We start from the raw sequence: 9,530 nt of genomic DNA on the forward strand, positions 1-9,530 counted from the left end.
GCAGAGGGAAAAATTATGGAATCACTCAATTCTGAGGAAAAAATTATGGAATCACCCTGTAAATTTTCATTTCCTAAACTAACACCTGCATCAAATTAGATCTGCTCGTTAGTCTACATCTAAAAAGGAGTGCTCACACCTTGGAGAGCTGTTGCACCAAGTGGACTGACATGAATCATGGCTCCAACACGAGAGATGTCAATTGAAACAAAGGAGAGGATTATCAAACTCTTAAAAGAAGGTAAATCATCACGCAATGTTGCAAAAGATGTTGGTTGTTCACAGTCAGCTGTGTCTAAAATCTGGACTAAATACAAACAACATGGGAACATTGTTAAAGGCAAACATACTGGTAGACCAAGGAAGACATCTAAGCGTCAAGACCGGAAACTTAAAGCAATATGTCTCCAAAACAGGAAATGCACAACAAAACAAATGAGGAACGAATGGGAGGAAACTGGAGTCAATGTCTGTGACCGAACTGTAAGAAACCGCCTAAAGGAAATGGGATTTACATACAGAAAAGCTAAACATAAGCCATCATTAACACCTCAACAGAAAAAAAACAAGGTTACAATGGGCTAAGGAAGAGCAATCGTGGACTGTGGATGACTGGATGAAAGTCATATTCAGTGATGAATCGCGAATCTGCATTGGGCAAGGTGATGATGCTGGAACTTTTGTTTGGTGCCGTTCCAATGAGATTTATAAAGATGACTGCAAGAAGAGAACATGCAAATTCCACAGTCATTGATGATATGGGGCTGCATGTCAGGTAAAGGCACTGGGGAGATGGCTGTCATTACATCTTCAATAAATGCCCAAGTTTATATTGATATTTTGAACAGTTTTCTTATCTCATCAATTGAAAGGATGTTTGGGGATGATGACATCATTTTGCAAGATGATAATGCATCCTGCCATAGAGCAAAAACTGTGAAAACATTCCTTGAAAGAAGACACATAAGGTCAATGTCATGGCCTGCAAATAGTCCGGATCTCAATCCAATTGAAAATCTTTGGTGGAAGTTGAAGAAAATGGTCCATGACAAGACTCCAACCTGCAAAGCTGATCTGGCAACAGCAATCAGAGAAAGTTGGAGCCAGATTGATGAAGAGTACTGTTTGTCACTCATTAAGTCCATGCCTCAGAGACTGCAAGCTGTTATTAAAGCCAGAGGTGGCGCAACAAAATACTAGTGATGTATTGGAGTGTTCTTTTGTGTGTTTGCTTTTCATGATTCCATAATTTTTTCCTCAGAATTGAGTGATTCCATATTTTTTTCCCTCTGCTCGGTCTGAAAAAAATTACCCTTACTGAGTACCACATTTTTTTTCTTGATTTCTTTTAGTGTTTCTTAAAGCCCTAAAGTTGCCATTTGAAATGACTTTAGTTTTGTGCCATGTCTGTGATCTGCTTTTTTTCAACAACATTAAACAACTGAATGAACATCCTCCGAGCCCGGTGATTCCATCATTTTTGCCAGGGGTTGTACATACATTGCTGACCTGTACACACTGTGGAATCACTATGCGCTCTCTCTTTGGTCGCACATTTGTAAAACTGTTATAAATTCAAACATTTAGAATAATAAACACTTCTGCAGCCGAATAATAAAGTCTCATAAAACGTAATTGCTGCTATTGGTTAATGGTTGACAGATGTGCTCGGTAATCAGGAGTAAAGGTGAGAAAGTCAGAGCCGGGTCTGCGGAGACCAGAAGAGTAAGAATAACAATAGTAATAATATATTGTAGAATTTCCTCCATACTCTAAATTATATGTATTATGAGGTTCTGCAGCAGCTGAGGTGTATTATGAGGTTCTGCAGCAGCTGAGGTGCATCATGAGGTTCAGCAGCAGTTGAGGTATATGATGAGGTTCTGCAGCAGCTGAGGTGTATGATGAGGTTCTGCAGCAGCTGAGGTGTATTATGAGGTTCTGCAGCAGCTGAGGTGCATCATGAGGTTCAGCAGCAGTTGAGGTGTATGATGAGGTTCTGCAGCAGTTGAGGTGTATTATGAGGTTCTGCAGCAGCTGAGGTGTATCATGAGGTTCTGCAGCAGTTGAGGTGTATTATGAGGTTCTGCAGCAGTTGAGGTGTATTATGAGGTTCTGCAGCAACTGAGGTGTATTATGAGGTTGTGCAACAGCTGAGGTGTATTATGAGGTTCTGCAGCAGCTGAGGTGTATGATGAGGTTCCGCAGCAGCTGAGGTGTATGATGAGGTTCTGCAGCAGTTGAGGTGTATTATGAGGTTCTGCAGCAGTTGAGGTGTATGATGAGGTTCTGCAGCAGTTGAGGTGTATTATGAGGTTCTGCAGCAGCTAAGGTGCATCAAGAGGTTCTGCAGCAGTTGAGGTGTATGATGAGGTTCTGCAGCAGCTGAGGTGTATTATGAGGTTCTGCAGCAGTTGAGGTGTATGATGAGGTTCTGCAGCAGCTGAGGTGTATGATGAGGTTCTGCAGCAGTTGAGGTGTATTATGAGGTTCTGCAGCAGCTGAGGTGTATGATGAGGTTCTGCAGCAGTTGAGGTGTATTATGAGGTTCTGCAGCAGTTGAGGTGTATTATGAGGTTCTGCAGCAGCTGAGGTGCATCATGAGGTTCTGCAGCAGTTGAGGTGTATGATGAGGTTCTGCAGCAGCTGAGGTGTATGATGAGGTTCTGCAGCAGTTGAGGTGTATGATGAGGTTCTGCAGCAGCTGAGGTGTATTATGAGGTTCTGCAGCAGTTGAGGTGTATGATGAGGTTCTGCAGCAGTTGAGGTGTATTATGAGGTTCTGCAGCAGCTGAGGTGCATCATGAGGTTCTGCAGCAGTTGAGGTGTATGATGAGGTTCTGCAGCAGCTGAGGTGTATTATGAGGTTCTGCAGCAGTTGAGGTGTATGATGAGGTTCTGCAGCAGTTGAGGTGCATCATGAGGTTCTGCAGCAGCTGAGGTGCATCATGAGGTTCTGCAGCAGTTGAGGTGTATGATGAGGTTCTGCAGCAGCTGAGGTGTATTATGAGGTTCTGCAGCAGTTGAGGTGTATGATGAGGTTCTGCAGCAGTTGAGGTGTATTATGAGGTTCTGCAGCAGCTGAGGTGTATGATGAGGTTCTGCAGCAGTTGAGGTGTATTATGAGGTTCTGCAGCAGCTGAGGTGTATGATGAGGTTCTGCAGCAGCTCCCGCAGCCTGGCATGCGTTCCCCAGCAGAGTAGTCGCAGCATTGTACATTTCTCTCAGGTCGCCTTTTCCCATGAGCCTCCGGGCTGCACAATAACTTAGTGTTGTTGTTGTCAGACATCAACGTCTTCAGATTCTCCATGGAACAAATAGGAATAATGAATCCTGCGCTGTAATCACATCTGATTGTGTCATGGAAGTGAGAGAAGACCGAGGGACGGACACCAGAGCGGAGGGGACGAGTGCGAAACCCTGCTGTACTATGCAGGAGGAGGGCAGGACATCAGTGACATCTGCAAGATGGGAACTTTACTTTTCATTGTAAGAAAGACCTTCATCCGTCCCTCAGTTCTTCCCTCTTATATTCATTCCTTTTCTGTCCTATCTTCTAACCCTTCTTAGTATCCAAGATTCCTTTCCTTTAAACTACCTTCCTTCCTTATCTCCTTCCCCTCTTGCCATCTCTCTCATCTCTCCTTCTTTTCCTTTTTTCCCCTCTTCCTGCCCTCATTACATATTTCACTTTTTTTCTCCTTTCATTTCCTTTTCTTTCCTTTCCCTTCTTTCCTTTCTTTGTTTTCTTTCTCACTTCTGTTCTTTTTCTTTCTTTTGTCCTTCCTCCCATTATTTCTGTCTTCTTCAATTAACTTATTCTTTTCCTTTATATTTTCACCACTTATCTCCTATTACTATTCCTTCTCCCATTTTTGTCTTTTCCTTACAACATTTTGTTCCTTCCTTCATTTTTTCAATCTATCTTCATTTTTTCTCCCTTTTCTCCTACCATTTCCCTTCCTTCATTTATTTTATTCCTTCCTTCCTTTCTTTTTTCCTTCCTTTCTTCTGTTATGCCAGTGACTCGCACGGTTGGTAGGCGCCTTCCCACTCACTGCGAGCACTACTCTGCTCCCCCCAGTCACAGACCATCTATCTGAGCTGCCTTATGCAAACACTTCCAGCACTGCTACATCATCCTGTTCCTGGAAAGTCTCCACCTGGCTATTGGATGGCGTGGCCAGACTCTACAGGAATTTAAAGCCACTGTGTCCCACATAATTTTGTTTCCCTTGCTTGTCCCCTGTCAGCAGTGGATATATTAGTCCGTTCCTCTCTCCACACCTTGCCGGAGCTTTGGTTCTAGTTGCAGTGTGTCTCTAGTTCCCTGTCTAGGTGCTTTATTGTTTTCACTCTCCTGTTACCAACCCGGTTTGTTTACTCGTTCTGTCCAATCTCTCTGCTCCTGACCCCGGCTTTGTATTATTAATCTGTGCTGCCCGCCCCGACCTCAGACTTCCTGACCAAGTCTCTGTTTTTCTGCCTTTGACCCATTGGTCAGCTGCAGCATCTTCCTTCTTTTATTCCTTCCTTCCTTCAATGCTTCCCTACTTTTTTCCTTCCTTCCATTTTTCAGTCTTTCTTTCTTCATTATTTTTCCCTATGATTTTCCTTCCTTCATTTCATTTACTTCTCTTCCTTCCATTCTTCCTTCAATGCGTCCTTCCTTTTTCCCTTTCTTCCTTTCTTCCATCTGTCCTTCTTTCAATTTTTCAATCTATCTTCTCATTTTTTCCCCACCATTTCCTTCTTTCATTTCATCTATTATCTTCCTTTCTTCCTTAATTTGTTTCTTCTTTCCATCACACCTTCCTTACTTCCTTCTTTCAATGTTTCCTTCCTTTTTTCATTCCTTTCTTCCAACCTTCCTTCCATTTTTCAATATTTCTTTCTTCATTATTTCCCCCTACCATTTTCCTTCCTTTATTTCAATTATTTCTCTTCCATCCTTCCTTAATTCCTTTATCCCTTTCTTCTTTCCTTCCTTTCTTTATTCTTCCCTTTTATTTCTTTGCTTTCCCCTCTTTTCTGTACTCTCTCCCTCGACCTCTCCATCCATCCTTGTTTTTTTTCATCTTCCTCCATCATGTCTTTATTTTTTTTTCTTCCTGCGACCTTCTATTTTCTTCTTTCTATTTATTCTTTCTTCCTTCCCTCCTTCCATCCTTCTTTTCTTCCTTCCTTCCTTCTTTCCTTCCTTCCTCCCTCCCTAACTTCCTACCCCCTTTCCTTCAGCCCTTTCTTTGTTTCTTATTTCTTTGCCTCCTTCCTCACTTCTTTCCTACCTTCCTTCGTTCCTACTTTCCTTCCTTCCTTTTTCTTTTTTCCTCCCTTCCTTCCTCTCTTCCTTCCTCATTTCTTCCTTCCATCCCTTTTTCCTTCCTTCATTCCTTCCTTCCCCCCTTGATCCCTACCTCCCTTCCTTAGCTCCTTCTTCCCTGCCTTCATTTCTTCCTTCCTTCTTTCTTTCTTTCCTTCCTTCCTTTTCTTTTTTCCTCCCTCTCTTCCTTCCTCCTTCCCTTCCTTCCATCCTTTTTTTCTTCCTTCTTTCCTTCCTTAGTTCCTTCCTTCCCTCGTCCCTTCTTCCCTCCCTTCCATCCCTTTTTCCTTTCTTCCTTCATTCCTTCCTCCCTTCCTCCCTTCCTTAGCCCCTTCTTCCCTGCCTTCCTTTCTTCCTTCCTTTTTTCTTTCCTTCCTCCCTTCCTTCTTTACTTCCTCCTCCCTTCCTTCAACCACTCCTTTGTTTTTTATTTCTTTGCTTTCTTCCTCCCTCCTTTCCTACCTTCCTTTGCTCCTTCCTTCTTTCTTTGCTTCCTTCCTTTCATCTTTCCTTCCTTCCTTGCTTCTTTCCTTCCTTTCTCTCTTCCTTCCTCCTTTCCATTCTTCCTTCTTCCCTTCCTTCCATCCTTTTTTCCTTCCTTAGTTCTTTCCTTCCTTCCTCCCTTCCTTCGTCCCTTCTTTCTTTTCTCCTTCCTCCCTCCCTCCCTCCCATCCTTCCTCCCTCCCTTTGTTTCTTATTTATTTGCTTCCATCCTCCCTTCCATTGTTCCTTCCTTCTTTCTTTCCTACCTTTTCTTTTTTCCTCCCTTCCTTCCTTCCTCCTTTACTTTCTTCCTTCCTCTCTTCCTTCCATCCTCTCTTCCTTCCATCCTTTTTTCCTTCCTTCATTCCTTCCTTCCTCCCTCCCTTCCTTCGTCACTCCCTCCCTTCCTTAGCCCCTTCCTTTGTTTTTTAATTTTTTGCTTTCTTCTTCACTCCTTTCCTACCTTCCTTCGTTCATTCCTTCTTTCTGTTGCTTCCTTCCTTTTCTTCTTTCCTTTCTTCCTTCTTTTCTTCCTTACTCTCTTCCTTCCTCCTTTCCTTTCTTCCTTCTTCCCTTCATTCCATCCTTTTTTCCTTCCTTCTTCCCTTCTTAGTCTCCTCCTTCTCTTGTCCCTTCTTTCCTCCCTTCCTTCCATCCCTTTTTCCTTCCTTCCTTCATTTCTTCCTTCCTCCCTCTCTCCCTTCCTTAGCCCCTTCTTCCCTGCCTTCCTTTCTTCCTTCCTTCTTTCTTTCCTTCCTCCCTTCTTTACTTCCTCCCTCTCTTCCTTCAACCCCTCCTTTGTTTTTTATTTCTTTGCTTTCTTCCTCCCTCCTTTCCTACCTTGCTTTGTTCCTTCCTTCTTTTTTTGCTTCCTTCCTTTCTTCTTTCCTCCCTTCCTTGCTTCTTTCCCTCCTTCCTCTCTTCCTTCCTACTTTCCTTTCTTTCTTCTCCCCTTCCTTCCATCCTTTTTTCCTTCCTTCCTCAGTTCCTTCCTTCCTCCCTTCCATCGTCCCTTCTTCCCTCCCTTCCTTTCTTCCTTACTTCCCCCCTCCCTCCCGTCCTTCCTCCCTTCCTCCTTCCTTTGTTTGTTATTTTTTTGCTTCCTTCCTCCCTTCCTTTGTTCCTTCCTTCTTTCTTTCCTTCCTTCCTTTTTTCCTCCCTTCCTTCTTCTCTTCCTTCCTCCTTTCATTTCTTTCTTCTTCCCTTCCTTAGTTCCTTCCTTCCCTTTTCCCTTCTTCCCTCCCTTCCTTCCTTTCTTCTTTCCTTCGCCCTTTGTTCCCCCCCCCTTCCTTCCTTCCATCCCCTTTTCCGTCCTTCCTTCATCCCTTCCTTCCTTCCTCCCTTCATCCCTCCCTCCCTTCCTTAGTCCCTTCTTCCCTGCCTTCCTTCCTTCTTTCTTTCCTTCCTCCATTCCTTCTTTACTTCCTCCATCCCTTCCTTCAGCCCCTCCTTTGTTTCTTATATCTTTGCTTCCTTCCTCCTTTCCTTTCCTTTCTTCCTTCCTCCCTTCCTTCCATCCTTTTTACCTTCCTTCGTTCCTTCCCTTCTCCCTCCCTTTCTTCGTCCCTCCCTCTCTTCCTTTCTTCCTTCCTTCTTTCTTTCCTTCCTCCCTTTCTTCTTTACTTACTTCCTCCCTCCCTTCCTCCCTAACTTCCTTCGTCCCTTCCTTCAACCCTTCCTTTTTTTTTATTTCATTGCTTTCTTCCTCCCTCCTTTCCTACATTCCTTTGTTCCTTCCTTCTTTCTTTGCTTCCTTCCTTTTCTTCTTTCCTCCCTTCCTTCCATCTTTCCTTCCTTAGTTTCTTCCTTCCCACGTCCCTTCTTCCCTACCTTCCTTTCTTTCTTCCTTCCTTCGACTCTTCTTCCCTCCCTTCCTTCCTCTCTCCCTTCCCTCCCTTTCTTCCTTCCCTCTTTGTCCAATCTCCCCTTTTCACTACTCAATGATAGTATGTTTTTGCTCTAGACTATTTGCAGAGTTTCTTTATTCCATATATGGATGATGTAACATACCGTCCTAGCCACCCTGTGAGTCGCAAGGATCGGCCCTTACACTGCGGTGCTGCATCTTCGTCACCTTATGTCCCCTCTATCGTGCTGCTGCTACCCACACAGCAGAGGAGATTTACTAAGTGAAATGCGCCAGCGTTCATACAGCTGCCTTTCATGACTTGCACTATATTTATCTTGTGCTTTAGACACTTTTGACGTCTTGTCTGACGAGGCTCTGGATGGCGGTCTTGTCCTTGCCAAAGGGAGAATGGTCTAGCGGAAAGGGGTCGTGGTCGAAATAATACACCGTGCACCAAAAATGCACTAAAATTTGGAACAAATTTCTGACAACTTGCAAGTCACCGGATAGACGTGTGAACGGTCTCATCTTACTCTTGGCTGTCCAAATGTTAGGCGGTATTGATAAATCAGCCGCATTGTCTGGAGATCCATGTGCTACAGGTCACACCGAGTGGGAAAACACGTCACTGTCAATAGGAATAAAACACGGAGATAATTACAGCCGGCCTGACAGCTCCTCGCGTCTCCTTCCTAATTACATACAAAGGACTGTGGTGTGAAAACACGCGCCGCAGCAGCATAAATACGAGCTGATGAAGGGGCGCGCTATATGTGCAATTATTGGTAATTATTTGTGCACAATGTGAAAAAAATAAAAAGGAACGCGTCAGCGGAATAGACAGATAAGACATGGTGTAATGGCCTCGCCTTGTGAAATCTGCCGAGGAAACAAAGGGACAGAAATAAGAGCGGATTATAAAGAAGCTGCTCGTCTTATGGTGGCAGCGCCGCTTCACATGTATTATTAGCGCAGCGGTTGTCTATAGGATCCGCTGCACTTGTAGGACATGTGTGTTGTCAGACTGATGCCTTCTATTATTCAAAGAGATCACAGCGACAACTATGGGGGCGAGCGAGCTCAACAAGGGCAACATTGGCCCAGATGGCATGGCCACTCGCAGCTTGCTCCTCTAATGCCACACTCACCCAAATCTTCCTTCCTACTTCCTTCCTTTCATCTTTTCTTTTTTTCCTTTCTTTTTTCTCTTTTCCTTCCTTTCCTCCTTCTTTTCTTCAATTGCCACGCGCACCCAAACATTCCTTCCTACTTACTTTCTTTATTTCTCTTTCTTTATTTCTTTCTTTCTGTTATTTCTTTCTTTCTTCTTTCTTTCCTTCTTTTTATCACTTATTCTGATTTTCTTTGTTCCTTCTTTTCCTCTCTTCCATCTTTCTGTATATCTTTTGCTTTTTACTTTCTTCTTTTTTTCTTTTCTCTAACTCTATCCGCTTCCTGATTTTTTCCTTCCTTGCTCTCTTCTTCCTTTCCTTCCTCCTTTCTTTCCTTTCTTCTTTTCTCCTTTCCGCCAAAACTTTCCCCTTCTAGATTTTTCCCCTTCCAGATTTTTCCCTTTCTTCCTTTCTTCTGTCCTTCCTTTATTACCTTCCTCTCTTCCTGCTTTCCTTCCTCTTTTCTTTACTTCATTATTTTCTCTTTTCCTCCAGCCCTATCCCCTTTTAAATTTTTCACTTCTTTCCTTCCTTCCTTTCCTTCCTCTGTTCTTTCCTTTCCTTCCCCTGATCTTTTCTTTCTTCTTTTCTCCTTTCCTCTAACCCTTTCCCCTTTCTGATTTTCCCTTTTTTCCTTTCTTCAGTCCATGAATGAAAGTTCATTTTTAATCAATAGATCAATCATTTCCACAATGGGATGTG

The 9,530-nt window shown here is 43.4% G+C and overlaps 1 long non-coding RNA gene across 1 annotated transcript; it reads left to right on the forward strand.

The window, feature by feature from the left end:
• Positions 1–1,651: 1,651 nt before the first annotated feature.
• LOC141164217 (uncharacterized) lies at positions 1,652–8,504 on the forward strand. Its single transcript, XR_012250883.1, has 3 exons — positions 1,652–1,725; positions 3,287–3,490; positions 8,003–8,504. It is a non-coding gene; the product is annotated as an uncharacterized lncRNA (long non-coding RNA).
• The last annotated feature ends 1,026 nt before the right edge of the window (positions 8,505–9,530 follow it).

This window comes from Phyllobates terribilis, unplaced genomic scaffold, assembly GCF_046119375.1.
Source record: "Phyllobates terribilis strain yellow unplaced genomic scaffold, ASM4611937v1 Scaffold_10__3_contigs__length_209671492, whole genome shotgun sequence".
NCBI classification, from domain to species: Eukaryota; Metazoa; Chordata; class Amphibia; order Anura; family Dendrobatidae; genus Phyllobates; species Phyllobates terribilis.